Source organism: Theropithecus gelada, chromosome 15 (assembly GCF_003255815.1).
Source record: "Theropithecus gelada isolate Dixy chromosome 15, Tgel_1.0, whole genome shotgun sequence".
Classification (NCBI taxonomy): domain Eukaryota; kingdom Metazoa; phylum Chordata; class Mammalia; order Primates; family Cercopithecidae; genus Theropithecus; species Theropithecus gelada.
Genome location: NC_037683.1, coordinates 99,702,836 through 99,717,778, shown reverse-complemented (window position 1 = coordinate 99,717,778; position 14,943 = coordinate 99,702,836). Strand labels below are relative to the sequence as shown.

General features: G+C 42.1%; 1 pseudogene; it reads right to left on the bottom strand.

The window, feature by feature from the left end:
- Nucleotides 1–4,850: 4,850 nt before the first annotated feature.
- Nucleotides 4,851–14,943, bottom strand: part of LOC112607757 — a 78,638-nt pseudogene continuing 68,545 nt past the window's right edge.

Genomic DNA, 14,943 nt, shown 5'->3' with positions numbered 1-14,943 from the left:
GGGGAACACAACGCAGGGAGGGAGGGAGGGAGGGAGGGAGGGAGGGAGGGAGGGGAAGGGGAAGGGAGGAAAGGAAGGAAAGGAAGGAAAGGAAGGAAGGAAGGAAATGTGTTTTCCATTCTTGGTAGAGCTCCTAGAGAACATGTAACAACAAATAAGATAACAACAACAAAAGGCAAACAAACTTAAAGGAGCTATGCATAAATTATGATAGGGCCAGATATATTTTAAGTACCATTAGGAAAACAGGACAATCTAAAGATATTAATTTCAAATTAAATGTTGCAACTTGAGAAAACAGTGCAAATATTACATTGAAATAACAGAAATCACAGGGCGCAAACAGAAAGCAACTTCAATCTTACTTCCTACTGTCCCTTAAATGTGCTCTGTGTTGCCATTTCTTCCCATAACCCCGATGGAAACTTGGTCGGCCCCTTTAATTTTCTGGTCCCTTTTACATAACATGAACAGTGCATTCCAGGTCACATAGCACAGCCTGTTTCAGACTTAAAATGTCTAATGGTTAAGGTTTTCATCGTGTTTTCAATTTTAAAGAATGTTTCAACACCCCCAAATCTGGTCCACTACAGAGAGGAAGCCCGCAGTTGGAGGAGGAAAGAAAGACACCATCTTTCTTTCCCTCATTCTTTCTTTCCCTCATTCTTTCTTTCCCTCATTTGAATCCACAATTTCTCTGCCCCCATCTGTTAGCTGTGGCTCCTGACCCCTCCAGGGTGGGAGTAGGGGAGGGAGAAGAGAAGAGGAGGCAGGCAGGTTCTTCCTTCACTGGTACTGTCCTAGAACCTGACCGTGGTGATCTCTGGGATTGATGGTGGTTTAAAACTGACCTTCTCTGTCTCGCATGTGTTCATGGGTTTTTCAGACACACTTTTCTCCTATTGCTAGGCTTTACTTACTTGTAGTTCCTTTGACCTTGGAGAATGATTCTGTAGTCCAACTAATGGCTGGAGCCTTTTCCTGAAGCAAATAGGCTTCCAATGACACTCCTCTACTCCTTCTGTTGAAGAACTTTGCCCCTCCAGATGGCCATCTTGGGTAAAAATTAACACAACCCTTCCCTGGCTTTCCTCCTGAGTAGCCCACACCTGGCCTGTAGGAAACACTCGTGTATCTTTTGCTTCTTCAGCCTCTGGAGTGCACACGATCCCAGGGAAGAAGGAAGCTCTCCTGTGGTTCACCATCAAGCAGAGCAGCAGTCAGCCACTCCATCTTCAGATTCCTCACATTTGAGTCAAACACGAGTTCACTCCATCTACCAAACTACAAGGGCCACCAAATTGTCCCATTCAAGTCTACTTCCCTGGGCTTTAGGAAAGAGGTGGGCACACACGGTTGTCCCCCATGGTTGGAAGAGAACTCACAGCACACAGACAGATGGCTCCAAAAATCCTCTGATACCTAAAGTCCGACTCTGTTATAAACTTCATGTGGATGGGAAGGACATGGAAGTAATGAAGTTGGGTTTTACCCATATCACTAAAAAATCATGCAGCCTGATGAGATTGTATCTACAATTCCAAAGTTAAGGTGGAGAACACATATAAAAGAGAGACAGAAAGGTTCTGACTTAAACCTACCCTATACAATATACATAATAGAGGGCAGGCTGTAGCTAGGATTTCCATTTTATTATCCTGTTATGCTAATTTCTCCAGAACATTCACTACTAAGGCAGGTTTGGCTCTCCAGTGAATCCGCTACTGCGTATGCCTGGTGAGAGATGCTGCAATTGCACTAGATCCAGACTCCACAGGCCACCACAGTACCAGTACGTGTCTACTTGATGCAAAAGGAGAAACTAGGCTCACTTCCTAGACCACTCCTACCTCTAAACTGCTAGAATCATAACCGGTGATTCACCAAACACTGTTGGGAGAGCCCATAAGTCCTCCTGCAACTCAGCCCCTCAGTGCTTCCCAGTACCACTACCAAGATCAGTCTTCACTGCCCTTCTTTACAAATACTGGCAAGCCTCCCAATATCTTTCCCACCCACCCCTTCAATGACCCTGAAGACAAATTCACAGGCCCTAAGATCAGGCTACAAATCACCATGGGCAAATGGAAGGATTAACATCAGCAGCAAACACAAAAACAGGGGAATGGGGCCCGGGCGCAGTAATCCCAGCAGTCTGGGAGGCCAAGGCAAGAGGACTGCTTGAGCCCAGGAGTTCGAGACCAGCCTGAGCAATATAGCAAGACCTTGTCTCTACAAAAAATTTAAAAGTTACCTGGTGTGGTGGCGTATGCCTGACATCCCAGCTACTCAGGAGGCTGAGGCGGGAGGATCTTTTGAACTCAGGAGGTCAAGGTTGCAATGAGTCATGATCACACCACTGCACTCCAGCCTGGGAAACAGGACAAGACCGTGTCACAAAAACAAAACAAACCTAAAAGAAAAAAAGCCTGGGGAATGGTAAAAGTTTTTACAGCCCTTGTAACCCTTCTAAGGCAGTGAATGGAAGTTCTGGTGTATTTGAGCTCCAGGCTTTTATACCTGAGGGTAAGACCCTGTAAACCTTTGGTAGCCATATATTTTATCATTCACAATGGAGACTTGGGAGGGTGAGGAGGTGGAAGCGGGGTGGATGATGAGAAATTGCCTACAGGTACAATGTACGCCATTATTTGGGTGATAATTAACCCTAAATACCCTGACTTCATCACTACACAATCTATGTGTGTAACAAAATTGCATTTATACCCCATAAATTTATGTAAATTAAAAAATCCAGGCCAGGTGCAGTGGCTCACTCCTGTAATCCCAGCGCTTTGGGAGGCCAAGGTGGGTGGATCACCTGAGGTCAGCAGTTCGAGACCAGCCTGGCCAACATGATGAAACCCCATCTCTACCAAAAATATAAAAAATTAGCTGGGCGTGGTAGCCCACCTTAGCCTCCTGAGTAGCTGGGATTATAGGCGTGCACCGCCACACTCGGCTAATTTTGTATTTTTAGTAGAGATGAGGTTTCACCATGTTGGCCAGGCTGGTCTCGAACTCCTGACCTCAGGTGATCCTCCTGCCTTGGCCTCCCAAAATGCTGGGATTACAGGCATGAGCCACAGCGCCCAGCCAGCTCTTCCTTATAGAACTTTTTCTCTCAGTGTAGAGAATTAGCACTGTTTTAAAACTTCCACTTTTGACTGTCAAATCCGTATTAAAGGATTTAAGCCTAAGCTACTAACTCTGTCTATAGAATGTTAGTCTGAGGGATGGGAAACAGAAACATACCTTCTGTATTAACATATCTCAACTGGATAAGAAGGGTAACACCCACCATAGTCAGCCAGTTCATTTCCTGAGCCTCACTGCACCTTGAACTCTAATCACCTCAAAAAAAAAAAAAAGTGCTGGTCTTATATTTTTCTTTTTTATTTTTTATAATAAACATTATATGAATCATGTATTCCTGATCATCTCTATCGAGTTACTTTTCCTTTACATAATGTGTAAAGATTATCCAAATTTCAAATGGCCTTATTAACCATATTAAGTTGAAGGATTTTGATTGAGGAGTTTGAATAGGAAATGTTTTGTCCTTTGAGAAGGACTTTCTGAACTATTAATATGGAATGAGGTGAATATTTCACGTATATAGAGAGAGCTCATTAAATGGATCACCCTAATCACTATATTAACTCTTAGCCCAGGATTTTCCAAGGAATACAAGTTCATTTCCTTACTTAATATTATCTTCCTTGTTGTTTCTCCTTAAATTCTGTATACACTTTCTTATACATTTCTACTCTGGTTGTTAGGGAAGGTCCACGTCTCTCTGAACACTTCAGAAGAAAAAGTACCTTTCATTTTATTTCAAATAAAATTTACATTCTATCTTACAATTTACAAATCATTGTTTATATGAGTTTGCCCCATTTGAAATAACTGTTTGTGAAGGTCAGAAACAGTCGAGGCTGGATGTGTAGCTCACACCTCTAATCCCGGCACTTTGGGAGGCTGAGGCAGGAGACTGCTTGAACCCAGGAGTTAAAGACCAGCCTGGGTAACATAGTAAGATCCGGTGTCTATCAAAATATATATACATATATCAGCTGGGCATGGTGGCACACTCCTGTAGTCCCAAGTACTCGGGAAGCTGAAGCAGGAAGATCACTCGAGTACAGGAGTTTGAGGTTGCAGTGAGCCATGATTACACCACAGCATTCCAGCCTGGGTGACAGAACAAGACCTGGTCTCCAAAAAAAAATATCGAACACTGGTGTTTCATACACTTCCATGTAGTGTTATCTCATTGCATCCTCACAGCGTCCCATGAGGCAGGCATCATTATTCCTTTTCTACAAATATTAAAACAGATTCAGAAAAGTTACAAGAATAACCGGCATAAAACCACTCAGTAAGTGCATGGCCAATACTTAGGGGCCAAATCTTCTGATTTTAAATCCTATTTTTTTTTCCTATTATACTGTGTTGAACTCAATACATAGTTCAGGGCTTTTGAGGGATCTTGTTTACAATGTCCAGGATCTAAACAATATATTTTCTGTGTACACACTGAGGTATTTCAAGGAAAAGATTCAAACCCAAGAATCACTGAGATTACCTTTATTTAAGCTCTGGAAAGCAAATTATGAGGATGGGGAAAAAGAAGCAAAAGGAATACAAAGGGTCCTGTTGTACTCGTGATTGACTGGGGCTTTAATTGATCCTTTATTAGAGAATTAATGCATGGGACTACACGGTTTCCTAGACCACCTGCTTTTCCTTTAATTTAAAGTATTTCCCTTTTTCAAAACTGGATTTTTTTTTCTAACTGATGTAAAACAAGGGTCAGTTCTTCATAGAAAAAGAAAAGCCAGCATTATCTAATTCATAGCCCGAATCAAAGCCACTATGAGTTTCGCTGAAAAATTCTCGCGGATCTTGACCCACGCGTCGCTGGCCCTTTCAGCGCTCTGAGGGTGACTGAGCAGTACCAGCATTGATAACCTGGAAGGCAGCACCGCCTGCTTTCGTAGACTGCCTGCCGAGAATCAGGACTCACAGAGAGCAACAAGCACCTGAGTGCTCAGGAACTGGAAAATAGTGGATCTGATTCAATCTGGCATCCTTTTCATATGACTTCCAAACTACCCGCGTCTTCTCTATTACATCTTCTGTACCAGAATTCCAGGACTGCACTGGAAACGAAAAGAAAGCTCGGGTACGTCTTATCTATCCTGACAAAAGACGTCCTTAATGACTGGGCTGTTAAAAGAAAAACTTCCGCCGAATTAAATTTAAAGGAGTTTAATTGAGCAATGAAAGATTCGTGAATCTGGCAGCTCCCAGAATCACAGCAGATTCACAGAGACTCCAGGTGTGCCTCATGGTCAGAACACATTTATAGACCAAAAAAAAAAAAAAAAAGGAAGTGATATACAGAAACAGCTGAATTGGTTACAGGTTGACATTTGCCTTATTTGAACATAGTTTGAACACTCGTCAGTGTATGAGGGGTTGAAGTATGGCTGCCAGGATTGGCCAAGACTCAGCTATTGTTACAGGGCATACTACTGAATTAGGTTTACAATCTTCTCTCCCTTTTAAGTTAGGTTGCAGGTCCTCCACAAGGACTCAGATATAGAAATACAGGGTCCTTCTCAGGCCATATTTAGTTTGCTTTAACAGGGCATTATGTGAATAACATACTATATTCCATTAAGAGACCCTTGCTCTGAAGAAATTTTAAAAGTGAAAAAAACCTTTCACATCTGGACAGCACATCTTTGGAATGCAATGTGAGAGAACATTCCCCAGGAGACGGAAACATATTTATGATCTCCAAGTTATAGGTGAGTAAAGCAAGATAGGAAAGACCTAAATTCTCTTTGTAAATGAAACTGGTAAAATATGTTCTATGGAGGCGGAGTGGGGGGGGAATAGTATATACACACATACTCGCTAAACCTTCTTGAACTTTCCAGAGTTGTTAAAGTGATAGACTCAAGATACAGAGAGTGCTGATATGTCTGAAGAGGAATGGTATGAGTACAATGGGTTCTATTTCCAGTTTTCATTTTAAAAAATATCCTTGGCCTGATTTTTTTTCAGATCTGTCTAAAATTCTCTTTGGGCCTGGATCCTGGGATGAGTACCAAATGTTTATGGCTAGATAGAGCAACTCTCTCTGTGTAGAACATTTTTTCTGTTTCTTATTTAAGGCACTAGTAATTAATCTGAACTATATTTTTTCAGACATTAAGAAACCAGATTTTTAAATTCTCTCCTTTCCTTTCTGCCCCCTCCCCATCCTTTAAGGAGAAACAGGAAATGTTTTTCCTGTCATCATAACCTTTTTGGAGGGTGGGTAGGGGATTCTATTTTCTGATGAATCTGTTGCTAAGCTTCAGGCAGTTTGAGCTCTGAGGTATCTGAATGGCAGGAAGTGATTTACTAAGATTTATCCCTGGAGAACAAAGATTGGAACACAATAGTGATTTTGTTAATACTATAAAAAGAGATTTTCTACATATAAATCACATTGACATATGTTTCTAGGTTAAATGTCCATAAGGTTCCAATTTAAGCTAGAAAGAAAAAAAGAATCACACTCAACAATCTCATATTGTAGATTCAATATGAAACGTGAATTTTATCAACAAAATCATTCACCTCTTAGAAAAAAGAAAGCAAAAAAACCTAGCAAGAGTTGACTAAAACCAAAATATTCTTATGGCAAATAGTTAAAATATTTTCAAGGGAAAATTTTGAGGGGAAAAAAAGTATAAGAATCCGTCCATAATACACAAGTCTTAGGTTAATGCTAGTTTGGCATTGAATAGCACATTTCTAATTAGTTACTTTGCCAAAATCTCCCTCCCACCAAATGTTCGCAGATAATGCATTCTATACTTCTTTGTCAAAGGAAAGAGAAAAGAAAAAAAATGAGTAAGTCTGGCATCTAGACTTTTTCAAATTATTTCCTAAAAATGTTTAAGTACCTCTGAAGTTAAGGGATCTGAGTTCATTCATTCACTTATTTGGAAAATGCTCAATGAACCTACTAGATATCCGAGACCAATCAGACCCTGGCTGCCCTTAAGGAATTCACAGTCTACTGAAAGAAAATGGCCTGTGAGCACTTAGAGAAGAATGTGAGAGTGCTGTCACCAGGTCCAAACTCTCCAAAAACAAACTCTGTTCATGACTGTTCTCATCCTTTCCAGGGATGAAGAGATTAACAGTAGGATCTCTATACAGAGAAAGCACAGGAGTCTATCATAAGCACTACTAAGCATTATATCAGGCCTAATTTTTGCAATTCGAATAGGTATTATTTGTTCCATTAAGCAGACAAGGAATATTGAGGTTCAGAGTGTTTTGGTCACATAGCTATGAGGCAGGAAAGCCACTCCCTGAAGCTCCTCTGGCTCCACATTCCATGTTGCTTTAATGAAGCCCTGTGCTATCACCTCGTTGTAGATTAAATCAACCTTCATTAGTCCTTTTGTTATACTACCACAAACTAATATTGTTGCAATAAGAGAGGGAACCCCTTACTGAATTCTCGAGATCATTTGCTTTTGTGAAATTATAACTCTTTATTCAGCCGTAGTATGAATTATAACAAAGTATATGGAGTCTGGGGACTGAAGAGCTTCATTTTATTGTGAGAGCTAGAAGTAAAGAGCTAAACATTTTGGAATGCCTATGACACTTTAACTTTTTCTAGAGTAGCTCACCTAGGCATCCTAGTATATCTAAAACCTCATAGAGCCTTTTGTGCTCATGTGAAACTCTTCCTATAGAGGCCATCAGGGTTTGCAGTAGAAGTTTAGGAGCTCATTGGTTAGATAATCTAGTTACATTAGATGTTCAGTTGGATAAACTGTTAATTCACAGGCTCTAATGAACAAAGTCTTTCCTCAGTGGGTTCGTCCACCACCCAATTCCACACTAAACCGAACTTACAGACAAGACGGAGCCCACCATGACACCCGGATATCCGGTCACAGAAAATGTGGAAGTCTGTCTGGCTAGGAGGTCTCCCTCCACGACCTACACCCCAGGGTGCCTGTTATGACTTGGAGACGTAACTTCAGCTGGCCCAGACAACAGTCAGCAAATAGTAGATCTATCTTCTATTTTAACAGGTTTGTTAAGGGGCATTCACAAATGAGTCACCTTTTCTTTTCAATACTATAAAATGTTCTAAGTATATAACGCAGAGAATAGTCACCATTTTTAAAGCAATTACACATCATAATTTCCTTACTGTGTAGTAAAGGGGAAAACATACACCTGTAGCAAATGCATAAAATATGTGCTCCCCAGTTGTACTTATTTTTAGAACAATATGTTCTTTCTTCATGTCCTAAATATGGCCAAAGTAAAGCCTCCCTTGCTTTGGCTTTTGAAGATAATAGCAAACGACAGAAAAATCGTTTCTATTGGCGTCATCCCATAAAATGTATAACAGAAGTTTCTTCCTGTCAGATAAGGTGTATTAGTAAAGTTTCTATATTAGATATTATTAGGTATATCTATTATTAAGTAAGTTTATTATTAGATATTATTTTCTAGGAAATTTTTTCCAAAGGAAAAACAGATCCCGTAATACCCACTCTTCTATCCCTCTTGACTAATATGAGAATTATCAGAGATTTTGTGTTTAGTTTTGTGATTGAGTTGTCAGGTGTGCAGAGGTGAAAGAATGTAAGGTTGATTCTAGCTCAGTAACTAGGTGGATGGTTCATTAATGGAAACAGGAATTAGAGGGACCATTTTGAGGGAAAGATGAGAATTAGAAGCATGGGAGAAAGATCTAGATAGTAATCATAGATTTGTGAGCTATTCCACAGAAGAAGTGTTGAAACAGGCTATAGAAATTTTATCCCACAAACATAGGCCTGTCCTTGCCTATGTAGGTGAAGCAAAGATCTCGTTCCAACCAGCGCATTGGACAAATGTGCAAAATGCTGTGCTGTTAGTTCACATTTGCGCCCTACACAAGTCAAATGCACGCAGTCATGCTAATTCAATTGTACCCACCCTCAGATTCAGACATCTCTCAAGCATATCAGCCATACTTGAGCATGGCTGAGAATAGAGGCTGTGCACACAACAGACAAAAGAACCACCAGGGAAATAACCAAGGTTAATCGATGTAAGCCCCCTTCCAGGATAGCGAGCCAAGGAAAGATTTCTGAATAAAACATGTGCCTGTCACTCATCTTACCCACCTAGTCCTCAGGGACACACGCCCCATGTCCTCAATTGAGATGGCTTCATTAAAAGGAAGGAAACACAGATATCTCCATGGGGCTTTGATAGCACAAGATAGAGCCACCTTGGGGCAATGGCTGTCTCCGAACAATTGTGGCAGCATGAGCACCGTGAACAAGAGCCCCCAGACTCGGCGTGAGCTTTGCTGAGGCCTGGCCCCTTCAGTGGGCATCCTGGTTGGCAGTGGTGTCTTGATAGGTGAGGACATCGGGCACTGATTCCCCTGAAATACCCCAATGCCCCAATATCAGGTGTTAGGATTACCAGGAGACTAATTCCTCACCCTGCTGACTAACTTCCCATCCTCCTTACCTCAGCAGAAATGGACCACACTATAGTCCTATATAAACTATACCTGGGCTGGGCATGGTGGCTCACGCCTGTCATCCCAGCTCCTTGAGAGGTCGAGGCAGGTGGATCACCTGAGGTCGGGAGTTTGAGACCAGCCTGACCAACATGGAGAAACCCCGTCTCTACTAAAAATACAAAATTAGCTGGATGTGGTGGCGCATGCCTTTAATTCCAGCTACTCGGGAGGCTGAGGCAGGAGAAGCGCTTGAACCCGGGAGGCGGAGGTTGCAGTGAGCCGAGATTGTGCCACTGCACTCCAGCCTGGGCAACAAGAGCAAAACTCCGTCTCAAAAAATAAAAAATAAACTACACCTGGAAAAGTGGAAAATGAAAGATGCCACATCGTGCCCAAGAAGCACATGTGAAATTGTTCCATGAGGACTCCCAAAGCGATGCAGAAAGAATTAGAGAATCTAAAATGTCTGCAGTTTGTAGAGGCAAAGCCCTAGAAATACTACTCTCTGACTTCTTTTCATCTTAATTTTACCCCTAGTGTAGAGTGACTTCAGAAATACAAGTTGTACTGAAAAACAGGGTTACACAAGTAAGGAAAGAAAAGGCAAAGAAATGTGTAACTCCCGTCATTTCCCTATCCATGAAGATGGGTCTATATCCAAGCACTCCTCGTGAAGCAGAAGTTTCTGAGTCTTTTTTCCTAAGAACATATTTTAAAATGACATTACAGTTCCCTTTTCACTCCCTGGCAGGAAAATGCTTACAGCAGTTGTTCTCCTCTGAACCTCTCCAGCAGCCCTCTGGGCCTCTTTTGCTTCAATACAAGAAAGAAGAATGTGAGGGCTCCTATTTTCTGATACTCACAGTGATCAGAAAGAATGTTTCTTTGGAAAATTCAAGGTAAACTTGAGACACAATAGCAGGCACTGTTCTCACAGCTAATTGGGGAACCTGGATGGTGCCCAGGTTGGAATCACACAGAAGTAATTATTCCTTTCCCTTCACAGATAACTTTGGAAAAGCATTCCCTTACATTCATGAACTTTTCCCACTGCAGCATGAGAAACGCAGGAATGTAGCTCAGCCTGCCTTGCCCAGAGGAAGATCTGGTTCCCAAAACTGAATGCGTTTGTTTAAGCCTGTTGCAAAAAGAAAAGTTGAAAGTTTACCTCAAGATTCCCTTTTGGGAAGGTGGATGGATGGAATTTTATCAGATTACTGAGAAAGTAATGGTGAGTATCTGCCAAAGAATCAAACTGCTTTCTTTTTCTTTAAAACGACAATATCATCAAGAACAAAACTCGTGCGGATTTTGCAGCGGGAAGCCAGCCCACATGGCCAATTAGTCAAGATGAAATGCGGTGGTTTTTGGCATTTCTGGAAATTCTCAGGTTTTGAAAAATCTGAAAAAAACAAGAAATCGTATTGTTAAAGTGGAATAAATTAGCAGAGTGGCAGCAACCCACTTGTAAGAAATGCTGGTTTGCAAACAGCAAAGAACGTTTGAAACAGAAATGTTGTCTGTAAAACAGCCATTTAAAATAACTACTTGGAGATCATCTCAAACATGCAAAGCAGCAGCACAGCAATAATCGCCCAAATAAATATATGGAGAGAATATCAAGCATGGAGGAAGAGAAGCACAGTGATAAATACCCAGTAGCAGGAATGAGAAGCTGCGTTTGGGGAGCTGCAAGTCCTACATTATTTTTATCCTTTGCTTAATTTTACACCAGTGTCAGGAGGAAGGCACCCAGGTTCCTTTGACTGGGACTTTAAACAGAACCAGAACAGCTGAACAGGGTTAAAAATATATACATATGTATTAAATTCTGAAGCAAAAGAGTATCAGAAAAGAGAAAGCAAGGCTAGGCACAGTGGCTCATGCCTGTAATTCCAGCACTTTGGAAGGCCAAGGCAGGAAAGTTGCTTGAGCCCAGGAATTCAAGACCAGCCTGGACAATATAGAGAGACCCTGTCTCCACCAAAAAATAAAAATTAAAAAAAATAATAAATTATCCAGGCATGGTGGTGGGGTGGTGGGTGCCTGTAAACCCAGCTACTGGAGAGGCTGATGTGGGAGGATCACTTGCGCCTGGGAAGAGGAGGTTGCAGTAAGCTGAGATGGCACCACTGCACTCCAGCCTGGATGACAGATTAAGACTCTCTTAAAAAGAAAGAGAAAAGAGAAAGCAAAGTCTGGAACAGAAGACATGAGAACCAGGCCATCAAGCCAAGATCAGGAAGACTCCAAGTCAGAGTGAAGAGACGGAAAATCATAGGAGCTCAGGCTCACTTACTAATAAAGGGCAAGGCTAATGAGGCCAAGGACCACTCTAGCATAGGGCTCTTCACACTTTTCCAAGGGACTCCCAGTGATAGAGGAGAGTAGCTTCATACCCTTGAAGATCCTGGAGGCCTGACTGGAAACAGGTCCTGGGGCAGCATTTGTAAATATTATACACTTTAAAAATTAGAAGACAAGTTGCATTTTGCTCTATAAGGTAGCTTTGTTATTTTCAAAAATTATGTAAGATCAGTTTCTCATCATCAGGTAAAATGGACTGCTGAGAAGGTAGCACCATATGCAAAAACACAGTCTAAACCCTAGCCGTGTGCACCTGGGAGAATAGAACCTGTGTTTGAAAAGCCCCAGGCTCAACCATTATCCTTGGTTGCACCTCCACCGGTGTTCAAACTATTTGTCTCAAGACCAAGCATAATGTCTGATCATTATAGTCTTTTTCAAAATGCCATGGAAGCCAAACAAGAGTCAAACAAAGCAAGACATGGGGCCATATGAAGCCCTAGCATCATTGTTATGGTCTGAATGTCTGTATCTTTCCCCAAATTCATCTGTTGAAATCCTAACCACCAAGGTGATGGCATTAGGATGTGCAGCCTTTGGGAGGTGATAAGGTCATGAGGATAGAGCCCTCATAAAGGAGATCAGGGCCCTTATAAAAGAGGTTTCATCCACGTGTGTCAAAATGGCTTATTTAAAAAGAGACCCCAGAGAGCTGCCTTGCCCCTTCTACCATGGGAGGACACAGGAAGAAGCAGCCCTCTCTGAGCCAGGAACAGGCACTGACCAGACACTGAATCTGCTGCCATCTTGATCTTGAATTTCCCAGCCTCCAGAACTTGAGAAATAAACTTCTGTTGTTTATAAGCCACCCAGTCTATGGTATGTTGTTGCAGCAATGTGAACGGACTAAGACAACTATAGTTTACCAACTTCTAGCAGACCTTGGGCATGTCCCATAGTAAAAACTCAAATATCTGAATGAAGGACATAGAATCTGAGAGCAAGGTAGCAGATTTTTAAAGGGAAAGAAACTGAGTCCAAGAAAGAGGAAGTAAAGCAAACAAATAAAAATTGTAACTTGTATTTTATCATAAAAATCTATTTTTTGTGCAGATTATTCATTTTAATAAAGGACAAAGGTAAACTGGGTATGTAATGGAGTTTTGGTGCAAGTTCCCCAGAAGGATGTAGCCTAAACACAGGTCATTGCTCAAAAACTTTACTGGGGAGTGTGATCCTAGCTAGGAGCAGGAATGAGGGACAAGGGAACAAAACAGGGTCAGAGGAAGCACCAGTACAAAGAGGTTTTGATGAGCTGGCCACCACTCCAGGGATCTAAATGCTTGATCCTGCAGCTCCAGATCTAAATGCTTGATCCTGCAGGATTGCCTCAAGAATTGTATGAAACGATCTTTCCAATACTTCTGGGTTATGCAGCAGTGGGAGCTGGGTGGTTTTGTTGCTTACATTGTTTTTTGTTTGTTTGTTTGTTTGTTTTTTGAGACGGAGTCTGGCTCTGTTGCCCAGGCTGGAGTGCAGTGGCCGGATCTCAGCTCACTGCAAGCCCCGCCTCCCAGGTTCACGCCATTCTCCTGCCTCAGCCTCCCGAGTAGCTGGGACTACAGGCGCCCGCCACCTCGCCCGGCTAATTTTTTTTTTGTATTTTAGTAGAGACGGGGTTTCACCGTGTTAGCCAGGATGGTCTCGATCGCCTGACCTCGTGATCCGCCCGTCTCGGCCTCCCAAAGTGCTGGGATTACAGGCTTGAGCCACCGGGCCCAGCCGCTTACATTGTTTTTAAAAGGAGAAAAGGTGAGAAATTGTTGAGTTGCATAAGAGTGCAGCTGGCCAGAGGCCCTGTGAAACTGACTATTGCTGGCATTAGTACATGAGGACTCTGAACTCCGGGCTTCTGGAACACTAGGCCGGTGTCCAATGTCTGGAGCAGAGAGGAAATGGGTGTGGCTAGAATGGAGAACCCTCTATGAAGGCTACAAATAGTGCACCAGGTATAAAACTCTCCCTGAAAGTAAAAATATGTAGATTATGAGTTAGGAAAGAAAGAACAAGAGAGAAATGGGGGAAGGGAAGCACACCACAGCCAAATAAGAAAAAAAGATCCAATAAAGAGTTTGTGTGCCTAAGATATCACTGATACATATTTGCAATGGGTGCTGAAGAGTGCCCGTTCTGAGGCTTTATCCATCAAGATTGAAAAGCTACATCATAGTTACATCTTTTTTTTTAAGACAGTGTATTCCAAACTCTTCCAAAATAATATTCACACACTGCTACGGTTTGAATGTGTCTCCTCCAAAATTCATGTTGAAATTTAATCCCCATTACAGTGGTATTGAGAAATGGAGCCTTTGGAGAAGTGAGGAAGTCACAGTGGCTCCATCCTCATGAACAGATTTGTGCCTTTTAAAAGGGCTAGAGGGAACTAGCTTAGGCCTTTTTTTTGCCCTTCTACCTTCTGCCATTTGAGGACTCAAATTTGTCCCTTCCAAAGGATGCAGCAACAAGGTGCCATCTTGGAAGCTGGAGGCAGGCCTTCATCAAACACCAAACCTGCTGCACCTTGATCTTGGGCTTCCAGCATTCAGAATGGTGAGAAGTAAATTTCTGTCCTTTATAAATTACCCAGCCTCCAGTATTTTATTATAGCAACACAAACAAACTGAGACACCCACTTGTTCTTCCACATGATCATAAATCAGAACACACTCCTGAAATGTGTCTTTGGATAAAGGCAATGTCTTCATTTGCTCAGGCTTCCATAGACAGGGCACAAAAATTTGTTTTTTCACCATTCTGGAGGCTGGAAGTCCACAAATAAGGTGCTCGCATGGTCTGTTGCTGGCTTGCAAATGGCTTCCACCGCTCTGCGTGCTCATGACCTTTCCCTAGTGCATGCATTCAGAATGAGAGACAGAGAGACAGAGGGACAGACAGCACTGGTGCCTCTTTAAGGGCACTAATCCCATCGTACTAGAATCTCACTCTCATGGCTTCAACTAACCCTGACTACCTCCCAAAGGCCCTGTCTCCAAAGATGGCCACATTGGAGTTTAGGG